A 15109-nucleotide genomic window follows, 5' to 3' on the forward strand; every position below is an offset into this window, starting at 1 on the left:
GACTCAAAATGGTTGAAAGACCTAAATGTGAGACAGGAGTCCATCAAAATCCTAAAGGAGAACACAGGCAGCAACTCTTCGACCTCAGCCACAGCAAATTCTTCCTAGAAACATCACCAAAAGCAAGAGAAGCAAGGGCAAAAATGAACTATTGGGACTTCATCAAGATAAAAAGCTTTTGCACAGCAAACGAAACAGTCAACAAAACCAAAAGACAACCAACAGAATGGGAGAAGATATTTGCAAATGACATATCAGATAAAGGGCTAGTATCCAAAATCTATAAAGAACTTATTAAACTCCACACCCAAAGAACAGATAATCCAATCAAGAAATGGGCAGAAGACATGAACAGACATTTTTCCAAAGAAGACATCCAAATGGCCAACAGACACATGAAAAAGTGCTCAATATCGCTCGGCATCAGGGAAATCCAAATCAAAACCTCAATGAGATACCACCTCACACCAGTCAGAATGGCTAAATTTAACAAGTCAGGAAATGACAGATATTTGTGGGGATGAGGAGAAAGGGGAACCCTCTTACCCTGTTGGTGGGAATGCAAGCTGGTGGAGCCACTCTGGAAAACAGTATGGAGGTTCCTCAAAAAGTTGAAAATAGAGCTACCATATGACCCAGCATTTGCACTACTGGGTATTTACGCCAAAGATACAAATGTAGTGATCCGAAGGAGTATGTGCACCCTGATGTTTATAGCAGCAATGTCCACAATAGCCAAACTGTGGAAAGAGCCAAGATGTCCATGGACAGATGAATGGATAAAGAAGATGTGCTATATATACAATGGGATATTTTGCAGCCATTAAAGGAATGAAGTCTTGCCATTTGCAAGGACGTGGATGGAACTGGAGGATATTATGCTGAGCGAAATAAGTCAAACAGAGAAAGACATGTATCATATGACCTCACTGATATGAGGAATTCTTAATCTCAGGAAACAAACTGAGGGTTGCTGGAGTGGTGGGGGGTGGGAGGGATGGGGTGGCTGGGTGATAGACATTGGGGAGGGTATGTGCTATGGTGATCACTGTGAATTGTGTAAGACTGTTGAATCACAGACCTGTACCTCTGAAACAAATAAAACATTATATGTTAAAAAAAAAAAAAAAAAGAAGAAGAAGAAGATAGCAGGAAGGGAAAAATGAAGGGGGGGAATCGGAGGGGGAGACGAATCATGAGAGACTATGGACTCTGAGAAACAAACTGAGGGTTCTAGAGGGGAAGGGGTGGGGGGATGGGTTAGTCTGGTGATGGGTATTAAAGAGGGCACGTACTGAATGGAGCACTGGGTATTATACACAAACAAGGAGTCATGGAACACTAAAAAAAACAAACAAAAAAACACATAATGTTGTTCCTTTTCTTTTTGGCCTAAACTATCTACTTAATGGCATAATTTTTTTTTTTTTTTTTTTTTTTTTTTTTTTTTAAGATTTTATTTATTTGACAGAGAGAGACACAGCGAGAGAGGGAACACAAGCAGGGGGAGTGGGAGAGGGAGAAGCAGGCTTCCCGCAGAGCAGGGAGCCCGATGTGGGGCTCGATCCCAGGACCCTGGGATCATGACCTGAGCCGAAGGCAGACGCTTAACGACTGAGCCACCCAGGCGCCCTTAATGGCATAATTTAATTAATGGTGTAACATAATGATTTTATTGAAGATGTTCATCTTTAAATTACTCCCTAGAGTTTTAGTATTTTTTAAGACTACTGCAGGGATTCTTATTTTGGATTAAGAAAGAATAAGTGTAGCTAAGTATATTTTTGTCACCAGTTTTTCCTACAATACTTCTACTTCCCATTTTTAAAAATTTTGTAATGGGTTGGAGCTCATTCAACAGAGTAGGATGAGACAGACATATTTAATAACTAACTGTATTTTTTAATATATATACATATTAAATATTAAAATATATAATTATATGTGTGTGTGTGTGTATATATGTGTCAAATATATATATTTGACAACAGAATCTTCTAGAGAAACTCTCCACCTAACTCCCAGGAACTTAGTAGCATTCTAAGTACTATATAAACTATTGCTTGAATTATGGCCATGAGCTGATTGGATCAGAGTCAGTACTTGACTCCAATGGATTACAACCAATCTATTAGATAAGCATGTTCCTTTAAAAAGTAGGACAACATGGCTCTGGCCACTGCCAAATACCCAGTCTTCCAGTAGCAGAGACTAACACTGAGTCCCTGATATAGCACCATCCCCTGGTTACCAGACAGGTATCTGGTAGCAGATTGATTGCACTGGACCACTTCCATCCTAGAAGGGGTAGTGTTTTGTTCTTACTGAAACCGATACTTACTCTGGATACAGATTTGCCTTCTTTGCATGCAATGCTTCTGAAAAAACTACCATCTCTGGACTTAAAGAATGTTTTATCCATTGTGATCACATTCTATAGCTTTGTCTATGATCAAAGAATTTACTTCATAGCAAAAGAAGTGCAGCAATGGGCTCATGATCATGGAATTCACTGGTCATCTCATGTTTCCCACCATCCTAAAGCAGTAGTTTGATAGAACACTGGAATGGCCTTTTGAAGACTTAGTTTCAGAACCAGCTATGTGGGTCTACCTATCAGTTCTGGGACAGGGTTATCCAGAAGACTGTATTTGCCCTAAATCTGTATCCAATATATGTTGTTTCTCCCATAGTCAGGGTTCTTGGTTCCAGGAAACAAAGAGTGGAAGTGAAAGTGGCACCACCTACTATTATTCCTAGTTACCCACTAGCAAAATGTTTGTTTCCTGGTCCCATGACTTTATGCTCTGCTGGTTTAGAGGTGTTAGCTCCAAAGAAAAGAGTGCTTCTGTTAGGAGTCACAGTAATGATTCCATTGGACTGGAAGCTAAGACTGCCACCAGAACATTTTGGGCTCCTCATTTCTCTGAATCAACAGGGAAAAAAAGAAGTTGCAGTGCCGGCTAGGGTGACTGATCCTGGTTACCAATGGGAAACTAGACTACTACTCCACAGTGAAGATAAGGAAGATTGTGTCTGGAATCCATTATGGCATCTCAACATCACTCACTACACCAGGATTTTACCCCCTCTTCTGGGGAAGGGAGTAGTGATATTCAGTAGTACTGAGGATAGTTGTATCATGTTATGTAGAATTATGATCTTGTTATCTTCTTCATTTGAAGATAAACATGATTTAAGAAAATGCATATGGATGCCAAGATGACAAAGGATGGACCTCTGATAGTTAATTTTATGTGTCAACTTTATTGGGTCATGAAGTGTCCAGATATTTGATCAAACATCATTCTGTATGTGAAGCTTCTGGATGAGATCAACATTTGAATGAACAGACTGAGTATATCAGATTACCCTCCCTAATGTGTGTGGTCATTACCCAATCAGTTGAAGATCTAAATAGAACAAAATGCTGACTCTCCCTCTAATAAGGAGAAACTTCCCTTGACTGCAGCTACAACATTGATCTTTTCTGGCCTTTGGGTCAGACTGAAATGTTGACTTTTCTTGAGTCTCCAGCCTCCTGGCTCTTGGACTGGAACTTAACACAATCAGGTCTCCTTGTTTTCAGGTTTTTGGACTCAGACTACAACTACCCATCAGCACTCCTGGGTCTCTAGCTTGCTGACTATAAATCTTGGGAGCTCTCAGCCTCCATAATCACATGAACTGATTTTCTAAAATTATATATATATATATACACATATATTATAAATAAAATAAATTATACATACATATGTGCATATAAATTCTGTTTCTCTAGAGAACACTGACAAATACAACAGACATTGTAGATGAGGTTAGGAGTGTTAATGGAAATGTAGGGATAGATGGTTGAACTTACCAGAAGCACACAAAGTTCTGAAATATCTGCCTAATTTACCAAGTGAAATGTTGAGCCAGGGAAAGGCAAGCTTATCCAGAGCATACAAGTTGCCCTGAACCTTCTGGGTTGATGCCAGTGCAGGTGTGAGTACCTGGGGTGAGAGAAGTCTTAATTGGAGCACGTGTTGCTCTGGGGCACCCTCAAGATCCCTTGATTGTGTTAATGGACAGTTGGGTTGGAAAATTAAATAGAACGTGTAAAAGATAATTAAGCAAATGTGAGATATCATCATCACCAGAAGCTAAAATCCAGGAACGTATATTTTTTCAATTTTCTTGCCAGCAAGATTCTTCCAGTATGAAGAAAGTGAATGATATTTGGAAAATAGAAGTGTAAGGAAAATCCTTACTACTCCAGAAAAGGTAAACAAGGATGTGAACTCTGCAAATGCCAGACTTAACAATTTGTCAGTGGTTTCCATCATCCTCAATTAATCACACACTTCATTGCTGAAAAGAGCTGAGATAAACAGCACTGGTTTTCTATGATACATGAAACTTTCTGATATTTTGGAACATTGAAATTTTTTAAGTGACCTTTGTTCTAGCCCCTCCATATGTTTTATAAGCATGTAATTCCCTATATTAAATCCTTTCCTGCCAGAAACACATATAATTGATGCATTCTTTTTTGGCTAAACCTTGAGTAATATGGCAATTATTTCTAATTTATGAGAACAGAAAATGAAGCAGACATATAAAGTGAGACAGAAGTGGTACTGTACCCTAAAGAAACAGAGAACATTAACACTTTTCTGTAACTTTTTTCCCCACCAAACCCAACTTTATTTCTTCTCCTGTGTGTGTGTGTAAAGAAAAGGGCTGACCATATATATATATATATATATATATATATATATATATATATATATGAAGTTTTAATTTTTTTTTAAATTTATTATTGTATTAATTTGCTCAAGCTGACATAAAAAAGTACCACAGACCAGGTGGGTGACTTAAAAAAAAAATTTTTCTCATAGTTCCAGAGATCAGAAATTTAACATCAAGGTGTTGGCATGGTTGGTTTCCTTTGAGGCCTTTCTCCTTGGCTTGTAGAGGGCTATTTTCTTTCTATGCCTTCACATGGACTTTCTTCTGTGGGTCTGTGTCCTAATCTCCTCTTTTCAAAAGGATACCAGTCATATTAGATTAAGGTCCACCCAAATGACCTTATTTTAATTTAAGTACCTCTAAAGACCTTATCTCCAAATACAATCACATTCTGAGATCGGTGTTTTAAGATTTTAACATATACATTTTGGGGGGCTGGGAGATACAATCCATCCATAATAATCACTTAAACAATATTAACCCTGAAATCTTGGAAAATTACTCTCTCTTTTTTTTTTAAGATTTTATTTATTTATTTGACAGAGACAGACAGAGTGAGAGAGGGAACACAAGCAGTGGGAGTGAGAGAGGGAGAAGCAGACTTCCCGCGGAGCATGGAGCCCGATGTGGGGTTCGATCCCAGGACCCTGGGATCGTGACCTGAGCTGAAGGCAGACGCTTAACGACTGAGCCACCCAGGCGCCCCAGAAAATTACTCTTAAGACATAGAATATTATCTCTAATTGTATTATTTGTAAAATCTTTACTAAATTTCAGTAAGTGTGTACAGGTTTTATATTTCCTCACTCTATAAAACACCCTTAGTACTCAGCTGAGGGTCTGAGTTGTTGGGTAACTCGCTCAATGTCATTTTCAAGAGGAGAATTACCCAGAGCAGGCCCAGGCTGGCAGGCCCCAGTAGATGAAAAGTTACTAGAAAGAGCAAGAGAAAACTAGAAGCCCCAGGGGGAGCAAGGGATAACCAGCCGTTTCTGCTTCTGTAAACAGGCTTCCTGCCACAAGCCCCCTGCACCGCCCCAAGCGCTGTTCCCACCTAAGGCAGCTCCCCCCCGCCCCCGCTCCCCCAGTTTAAATCCAACTAACAGCAGTCAGCATAGCCCTTGGAACCTAACCACCTGCACTCCACTATAAAAACTCTGTAATCCCACTACCCAGGGCCCAGAATTTCAAGTGTGAGCTCATCTGGGTTCGTGGGTGTAAAATAAACCCGAGTTCTCCTGCTTCTCCGAGTGTCCCTTGGTTTCTCGCGGGTCTGATTATTTTCTGCAACAATTTAACCCTACTGATGTCTGTTAAGAGTGAGCCAGTAGGGACAATTATAATGGAGCAGGAAGATGTAGAACGTATATTATCAGAGATGAGATAAAATAGGAATCATCTTACTAACACTAAATGTTTTAGCTAACTCCACCTTTGAAATCTAAACATGTTCTATGGTTATACTTGGAATTGTGATGCTGTGGACAATTATGCTTTCTTGCTTTTGGATCTTCATCATTCTGCCTATATGATGAGCTCATTTCAGAATTTTCTATTCCCCAATTTTTGTTCTTCATCTGTTGACATTTATAATGAAAAATGAAAATAACAGGCAAAAGTTCTGAAATCCATCTCTTATAGTTCTAATATTGGAACACATTGCTATTGTTAACAGAGTCCAAAGTCATTCTGCTTGCCTCATGACAGGCCAGTAAGTTGAGAGGCAAGATGCTGGGGTAAGGAAGCAGCTTTATTCAGAAAGCCAGAAAACCAAGGAGTTGGTAGACTATTGTCCCAAAGAAACATCTCCCCTCAGCATGAAATTCAAGTTTTTCTTGTTAGCAACAGAGAGAAGGAAGGGATTGGAGTGAAAGCCGACTCACATCTGTAGACATCCAAGGAAGATCAGGTAACATCTTTGTCCTTGGTCAGTTGATCTGTGGATACAGGAATCTGGTTATGTGGTTCCTGTAAATCTTAAACGTAGCATGGCCATTTCTGTATGTACTTTCTTATCCTCTCAGGTGAGGTAGTTTTTAGAAAGGGCAGTTTTCACAAATCTTAGCTGTAAGCAAAATTTCCTTGATGATTAACTTGATTATGTGCAGGGCTGAGCAGAAATTTCTAAGCTATAGGCAACAGCAGCAAGGGAAATAGAAGCAATATGGAGTCAGACATGCTAAGTTTCTCCCTATTACACCATAAGAAATATACTGGTATTTTATTTTATTATTTTATTTTATTATTTTATTTTTAAATTTTTTATTGTTATGTTAATCCCCATACATTACATCATTAGTTTTAGATGTAGTGTTCCATGATTCATTGTTTGTGCATAACACCCAGTGCTCCATGCAGAACGTGCCCTCCTCAATACCCATCACCAGGCTAACCCATCCTCCCACCCCCCTCCCCTCTAGAACCCTCAGTTTGTTTTTCAGAGTCCATCGTCTCTCATGGTTCTTCTCCCCCTCCGATTTCCCCCCCTTCGTTCTTCCCCTCCTGCTACATTCTTCTTCTTCTTTTTTTCTTTCTTAACATATATTGCAATTTATTATTTTATTTTTAAAGACTTATTTATTTGAGGAAGAGAGACGGGGGGAGGGGCAAAGGGAGAGGGAGAGAGAAAATCCCAAGCAAACTCCCTACTGAGCATGGAGCCCCTTCTGGGGCGGGGGGGGGGGGGGTTGATCCCACGACCCTGAGATCATGACCTCAACCAAAATCAAGAGTTAGACGTTTAACAGACTGAGCCACCCAGGTGCCCCAGAAATATACTGGTATTTTAAATAAGAGGATTTCAAAATATTTTATACAAGGTTCTGATCTGAAAATAATTAGGCACAATGAAGACAAGTAGGGTGGAAAGCAATAAGTTGTACAGAGAGAAAGAAAGAAACAAACATGAATGAGCCTTACAAAAGTAGGTTTTTGATAAGAATTAGAAAAAAATAATTATGAAAAATGAATATTATACTATTAACCATTTTCCTCAAATCATTTTTATATGATTCTCTGAGCATAAAAAGCCATGGTAATTCCTTCTTCCCATGTCTGAAAAAAATGCTAAAGATATGGATGGTGATGATAGGAATAGTCTTTGCTTTATGCATTACTTCTCTGTGTCGCCACCTGCTTTGCCAGCTCAAAGAGTTAAGAAGAATGTCAGCCTCATAGTAGTCCTTACAAAGGGGCAACCTGATGAAACAGAAGAGAAATAAAAATCCCATTGCAAGATAATTATGGAATCATGCACAAACCTTTAAAGGTTAATGAGCTCTCTAGAGAAGATGAATGACAGTTCTGGAATCAATTGTCTGCCTATAATCCATTTTCAACATAATCCTAGTTGTGAAGACTTGACATATTACAGGTAATTTGGGGTGAATGTTAACTGTGAAAATGGTAATTTAAGTAAGCTCAACTGATACTAAAAGAAACATCATTTGACCAAGGGATGAAACAGAAGAATTTAAACTCAGTAGCTAGAAAACCCAAAGCATACCTTAATGATAAAAAGCAAAGTGAATGACTAAAAAATGATCTTTGAATTCATTCATCTAGGTATTAGGTCAAATGAGACCTATCTTTTGATTCCTCTTTTATGTGAATTTTTAAGTATATAACTAAGCAAAATTTTTCTTTCTAGTTAAATAATATCATGATAGAAAAGATAATACAAAGAGAAAAATGTTTACCAAAATATATCTGAAACACCTAGGTTGCTTTTACAGTAGACGAATATAGCATGATTTTTTTTTTTACAGTATTTTCCTACTTTATATTTACTAAAGGTGACACACTCTAAAAGACAACAAAGGCTGTAGCATGGTCATTTACAAGGGGAGCCATTTCATTAATTGGGGAATAAGTGAAAGTAAAAATAATTTGTAAAATTAAATTGGTGAAATAAAAAAATACATTTTTATTTCATATAAAAAAAGCAGGTCCCTGTAACATGTTTAAATTAAAAAAATGTGTTACAAACCAGAGAAACATTAACATCATATATAAATTATTTGTTAATAATTATGCTTGTACTCATGTCAATTTGTATATAGAGAATTTCATTATTAGTATTAATCATAAAATATTAGGAGTAAATGCTGAAAACTAGTCTATTTTATTGTTCCAATAACTGTATTAATCACTCTATGTACATTATTTTATTTAAATATCTTAACAACTTTACAACTTTTGTATTATTGTTATTACTATTATAAAATAAGGTTTAAATACTGAGATTTCTATGGTCATATGATTTATCCAAAATCACACAACCAGTAAATAGAAAAATTAGAATTTTAATTTAAGTGATTTTTTATTTTCTATATTGCGGTCTTGAGGAGAATTCCTTTTACTTTGGGGATTTTCAGTCTTTGCTCTTAAGACCTTTAATTGATTGGATGAGGCCCACCCATAATATGGAGGATAATCTGCTTTCCTCAAAGTTTATTGATTTAGATATTAATCATATCTGAAATACACTTTTATAGCAATATCTAGATTGGTGTTTGACCAAACAACTGGGTACCATAGCCTAGAAGAATTGACACATAAAATTAACCATCACAAATGTCTAATCTGTAACCATGACTAAACTTTGACATTTTGAGGAACCTAAAATAAGTAAGCCAACAGTGATTCAGCTGATGTTATATGAGGGGTTTTAGAATAAATACGTGAGAGAGAAAGAGAGAGACACCGACTACTCCCTTTCTACCTTGTCAGATCTCTTCCTTGACCATAAAACCCTTATAAGTTTTATTTTTTCCTTAAGGTACATAAAGATGTGTTTTTTCTTTTTGATTTTTTGTTGTTGTTGTTTTGTTTTTGTATTGTTTTTTGGTTAGTTTGTTTATTTTGCTACTTGCCAACAAACAAGACTAAATGTTACAGAGTTTATTAAGTTTGACAAAAAGTAAGCAAATTACTAGAATCTACAAAGCAAAATTCTAAACCCATCTATTTCTTTAAAAAAAAGATCTCAAAGGGGACAACAATAAGAACACTTTTTCTTAAGATTCTAAACTTAATTCCAAAACTAAAATATAAATTAAAAGTAGTTCTTATATATCTTAGTACAAAAACTCACTGCTAGAACTATTATGTTGATTAATATCCACATGCTGGATGTGGCTTCAAGACATCAAGCTATGTCTACAGGAGACGTCAAGGTGTGAAAGAACACCTTTCATTTTGTAATTAGAGTGATTTCAACATTTATAAATTAATTCCATACCCATTCTTACATAAAAAAAATGCTAAAATTAATTTGCACCTAAACTATTTTGAACAATTAAAATATACAAAAATCTGCATTTAACCCAAATACTATATAATTTTTACATTTTGTGTTGCATTATACAAAACAATAATCACTTATTGATTTTGTTCAGCAGACTAATGCCTGTTTTAAATGTTCTCTGTTCTTTCAAACACTTTATAGTTCTTTAAAAATGTTAACACTATGAAAGTAAAAGACTTTAATTGATTACAGACCACTAGAAAAAAAGTTCATACAGATATAGATTTTAAAAATGGACTGAGTTCAGTGACAGAAATATAATTGTGCTTCTGACAAAATTAGTAGAAGTTAAGGAAGATACTCCTCTTATCTCAGTTTTCTTATAGGCAAAATATGAAATAAGCCATAAAATACATGACAGTTCCTAAATTATATTTACATATGCAATATCATATACATATGTATATATATATATAATATGCATAGATAAACTCATGCAGGATGAAAAGACTCAATATTGTATAAAGTATATAAAAATCAAAACCAGCAAAATTTTTACAAAATTTTTTTTCATTTTTGATTAATTAAAAAATCACTTTGTTCATATTATTTCTATATAACAAAGAAGGGACTCTAAGCTTACACAGAAATGTATGATATTGTCTCTTCTCATGATTGGAAAGAACAGATACTGTACACTTTGCTAAAACTGTTTGACAGTAGAGAGGCTGAAAAGTTATTATCATGAAAGACACTGAGTTTGCAAATATTCTTCTCAGAGCCATGAGAGCAGTTCTAAGCACAGGGAAGGAAATTCATACTGGAAACATGATCAGAATCCCTGAAATCCCAGAGACAAATCTATCTGTATTTTCATGTGTTTCCATAATGGGTTATCATGTTTCCATTTGGGTACTGGACTTTCCTGCTGCTGTCAGGCATTTAGTATCTTTCCAGTTATAGGTTTAAAAAATCAGCATTTCTACTCCAACTTCTGCAAATCTTTCTGAAAGGGGAAAATTAAATAAAGCACTTACTGTGAATACGAAGGCAAGTAGATTTTCCAAACATTTTATGTTAAAATAGAATAGCATAACAGACAACAGAATGATGGTTCTTAAAGATTTTTTTCTTCATATGCACTCTTCTTTTTTGTATATGCCAGATTTTGTTTTACTTTCTTTCCTTTTTTTGGTCTAGCTTAAAATATTTAGAATAGAAGATAGCAATTCTCCTTCAGAATTTTGAGTGTGAGATGTGAAAGCTAAATTGAAGTCTCCATAAAAATGGAAGAAGCAAAGTTATCTAAAAGAGACGACCAGAGGAGCAAAAAGTAAACAGTATTTTTTTTTTTTTTTCTGTTAGAAAATAATAAAGCAAGAACTGGCTTGTATGGGAGCTTAAAATAAATCTCCGTCCAAGTAATCTCACAATACACATTAGCCATTTCTCCCAGACACAAGCACAGTGGTTTTTACTAATACTGTTAATAGGTTGGAATTGATGAATGAGAACAAATGGAAATTGGCAGAGGGCTATCTTAGATATATTTGAGATACATTTCCTTGAAGATTATAAGATATATAACCGTTAAGTATATATTTGTAGTGAAGCAGACTGTTCATTCTCAGTTTATTCTGAACATTCTTCATTGTTCCTAGGTAACATCTTTTTTTTTTCCCACTCGTTTTTCTTCCTAAAGAGAGCTTAAGGTTAATATTTGCCATGAACTATTGCTGACTTTACATATTTCAGCTTGCCTCCAAAAGAAATGTGAGATGGTTATCTAAACATTAGTTAGGTTTCACAAAGATAAAATTTTGTGTAATTCACATATATTTAAAAAACCTTTTATAGAATGAGAGATTGTCATCCCCAGTATATGCAAGAAGTATGGTGTCTGTCTCTCAGTCACACTGTGGGAAAGTCTGCATGAACAATCATACTTTTACTTCTATTTTTTGCCTTAAATCGTCCAGTGTTTGTGCGTTTGTTTTGTTATTCGACTGTGATAACCTTGCTTTATTTAGTTGATAATGGCTATTTTTCATTATAACTTAAATGACTCTGTCTTTATTGTAGACATGTCATCATTAATATAAATGAAATAATTACCTAAAGAGCACATTTTTCCAAGTGGCCAAATGTTTTATTCATGACACTTCTCTGTCTCTCTCACACACATATATGTGACCAGTAGCAAATAATTTCTTTTTTTTTTTTTTTAAAGATTTTATTTATTTATTCATTAGAGACAGAGAGAGAGAGGCAGAGGGAGAAGCAGGCTCCCAAGGAGCAGGGAGCCCGATGCGGGACTCGATCCCAGGACCCCGAGATCATGACCTGAGCCAAAGGCAGACGCTTAACCATCTGAGCCACCCAGGCGCCCAGCAAATAATTTCAACTCTACCTTTTTGATATATCCAGAATTTATCATTTCTCAACATCTTCACTGCTACCACCTGGGTGCAAGATAGCAACAAACCCCACAGTATTTCTTGCAAAAGCCTTCTGACTGATTCCCCGACCATCTGTTTCTGATACAGTAGCCAGTGTGATCCTTTAAAAATATTTCAGACCATATTATTCCTCTGCTCCAAGGCCACAATGATTCTTTTCTGACTGTTCCAAACAAAATGGTATTGCCAAACTTACTCTCACCCTCTAAACCCCTTTTAGATGCTTTAATCTTCTGAAAAGCTCCCATAACCATGTGACATGTCACATTTCTGTGTTTACCATTTATCTTCCCAGATATAACATAATGAAAATGTGAGGTCAGGGACTTTATTTTCTTCAATACTATATTTTAGGTGCCTAGAATTTCCTGGTCCATTATAAGCTCAGAATAAATATCAGCTGAATAAGTAAATGAAATTAAGAATATACCAAGATTCATGATTGCAACTAAAATATAAATAGCCTGATAATTGTACACTGATTAAAAATGTAATCTCCTTTAATATAGATCAATTTTATTATTCTTATGTGATAATCATATCAACAGCTACATTTTTCTTCTGCCTTTATGTTATAAGGCACTAATGGTAAATTTTTATATACGTTGTCCTATTTAATCTTCAAATAATGCTATGAGGTAGTTGCAACAATTTCATCATTTTTACAAATGAACAGTCAAAACTTTTCAAGATGAAATTATCTTCTTAAGGTCAGAAAGCGCTTACATAGCAGAGCTGAACCACATCAAATTTATTCCAAAACTTGTTTTATACTATGGATGCCCCAATCTGCAACTTAGATATTTTAAATCAAGTGGTGGTGTATAGACCTACCTGGCAACATCATCTGCATTGAGTAGTATTTGGCAAATTCATGAACTATTTTCCCAAATCTCTAAGTTTTTTCTCATCAGATTCTTTATCATCACTCTCAAGAATATAGATTCTCACCATTCTGTTCATATTTGTTGCATTCTTTTTACTATCTGGGTATGCTCTTGAGATTTCCAACTGTGATTCAGATTCTACCCTGGCATTATTCAAATCATCTTGAGTAATGGTCCTCTTCCTTCATCCAGGGTCTCAGAAATTTCCTACTTGTGTTTTTTTCTTTGTGGGCAGAAATTCTTCCTTATCCATCTCTGCCTCACATAAACCATGACTATAATATCTAGCAAAATGTTTTGAGACACTTTTTCCATTTATGTAATTCCTTTGCTTTTTTCTTTTTCATCTGAAACTGACCCATAGAATACGTTGTAACAATTTATTCACTTAGAATTTAATTTACTAGTATAACACACCATTTCAGACTTAATTTAGGATAATAAAGAACAGTAACAGACACTTATTTCAACTGGCGGGTCTTAGTCAAGACTTTCTGGATTCCTGGAAGGTCCACGGATTAGATTCAGGGAGTCTAAAAACAACTATAAATTGTCTGTCAAACTGGTATGTGTGTGTGTACAATTGTGTGTTATTTCCAAGGAGGGTATCCGTAACATTCATCCTATTGTCAAAGGGAATATTGTCACAAAAAAATTTTAAGAATTTGTATATCATTGCACTATATTTTTTGTAAGAGGTCTTTGGAAGGGTGTAACCACAAGTGTCCGGACCCATGAGCTGAATCTGGGCAGGTGGATGCTCCCCACTCCCTTCCTTGTCCTTGGAATGCAACTTCTGCCCACAGTTCCTACAATGGGAGCCATTTTCAAAAATATAACTTGAGAGAGCAATGTGTTGTTGAGCTCATCTGGATGGTATATGTGACTGAACGCAGTGAAGGCCTCCATATAAACTTCTAAGGTTCCAGTGGGCAGGGGCAGAGATCTATTCATCTTGTGGCTGCCAAAGACAAACTTTGTATATACATCCCTTGTTTATTAAAACTTACACCTACCAATCTGGAATGGCCTGCTTCTATTTTTGGTTTCTCTTTTGCCCTTTGTGTATGGGATCTGGTTTGTGAACCAACAATTAGCCAACCAACCAGGAGACAGCAAAAATGGGTCCTGGGAAAGTGTCATCCGGAGAGGAAATCCTAAGTTGGTCATTGAGCTCTATGTGGGGAGGGGCCCTGTTAAATGCTTGTGGACCGCCATGTAAGTATGGGGACATACTGAAATGCCAGCCGGTTTGCTGCACCTGTTTGAAGAACTGTGCAGAGTATACTGTGACAGGGAAGGGAAACAGAGGGCTGCCATAGTGGGCTCGTCTCCACTGTGGGCAGTTTGGCCGGACGCTAACGCCCAACTAGTGGCTGAAGCTCAGGTTAGAAAGTTAAAAGGGCTGAGATTAGAAAAAGACATGCATGATTCTTTGCTGACTTCAGGGCTGGCAGAGAAGGTAGAGAGCAGAATGTGCTGTTTTGCAAAGCTAGGGGTGTACAAGCTGCCACAGATTCAGGTCTGAATGATTGTGCCAAGCCTGACTGGGACACTAAGAGTGTGAAATTCCAGGGAAAGTGAGGAAAGTGAAGGAGGATGTCTTGGTGATTGACAGCGCAACAGATGAAACACACCTGCCCTTTGGCCCCTGCCACAGTAAAAGCACAGCAGAAACAACCCCAGCTAGTACGGCAGCTCCCAGTCCAGGCAACATTCATGGTGAGAGAATATACTATCATTGAGTATACTGATACAGCTGCCAGGCTTTGGCAGATCAG

Source organism: Halichoerus grypus, chromosome 3, assembly GCF_964656455.1.
Source record: "Halichoerus grypus chromosome 3, mHalGry1.hap1.1, whole genome shotgun sequence".
Lineage (NCBI taxonomy): Eukaryota > Metazoa > Chordata > Mammalia > Carnivora > Phocidae > Halichoerus > Halichoerus grypus.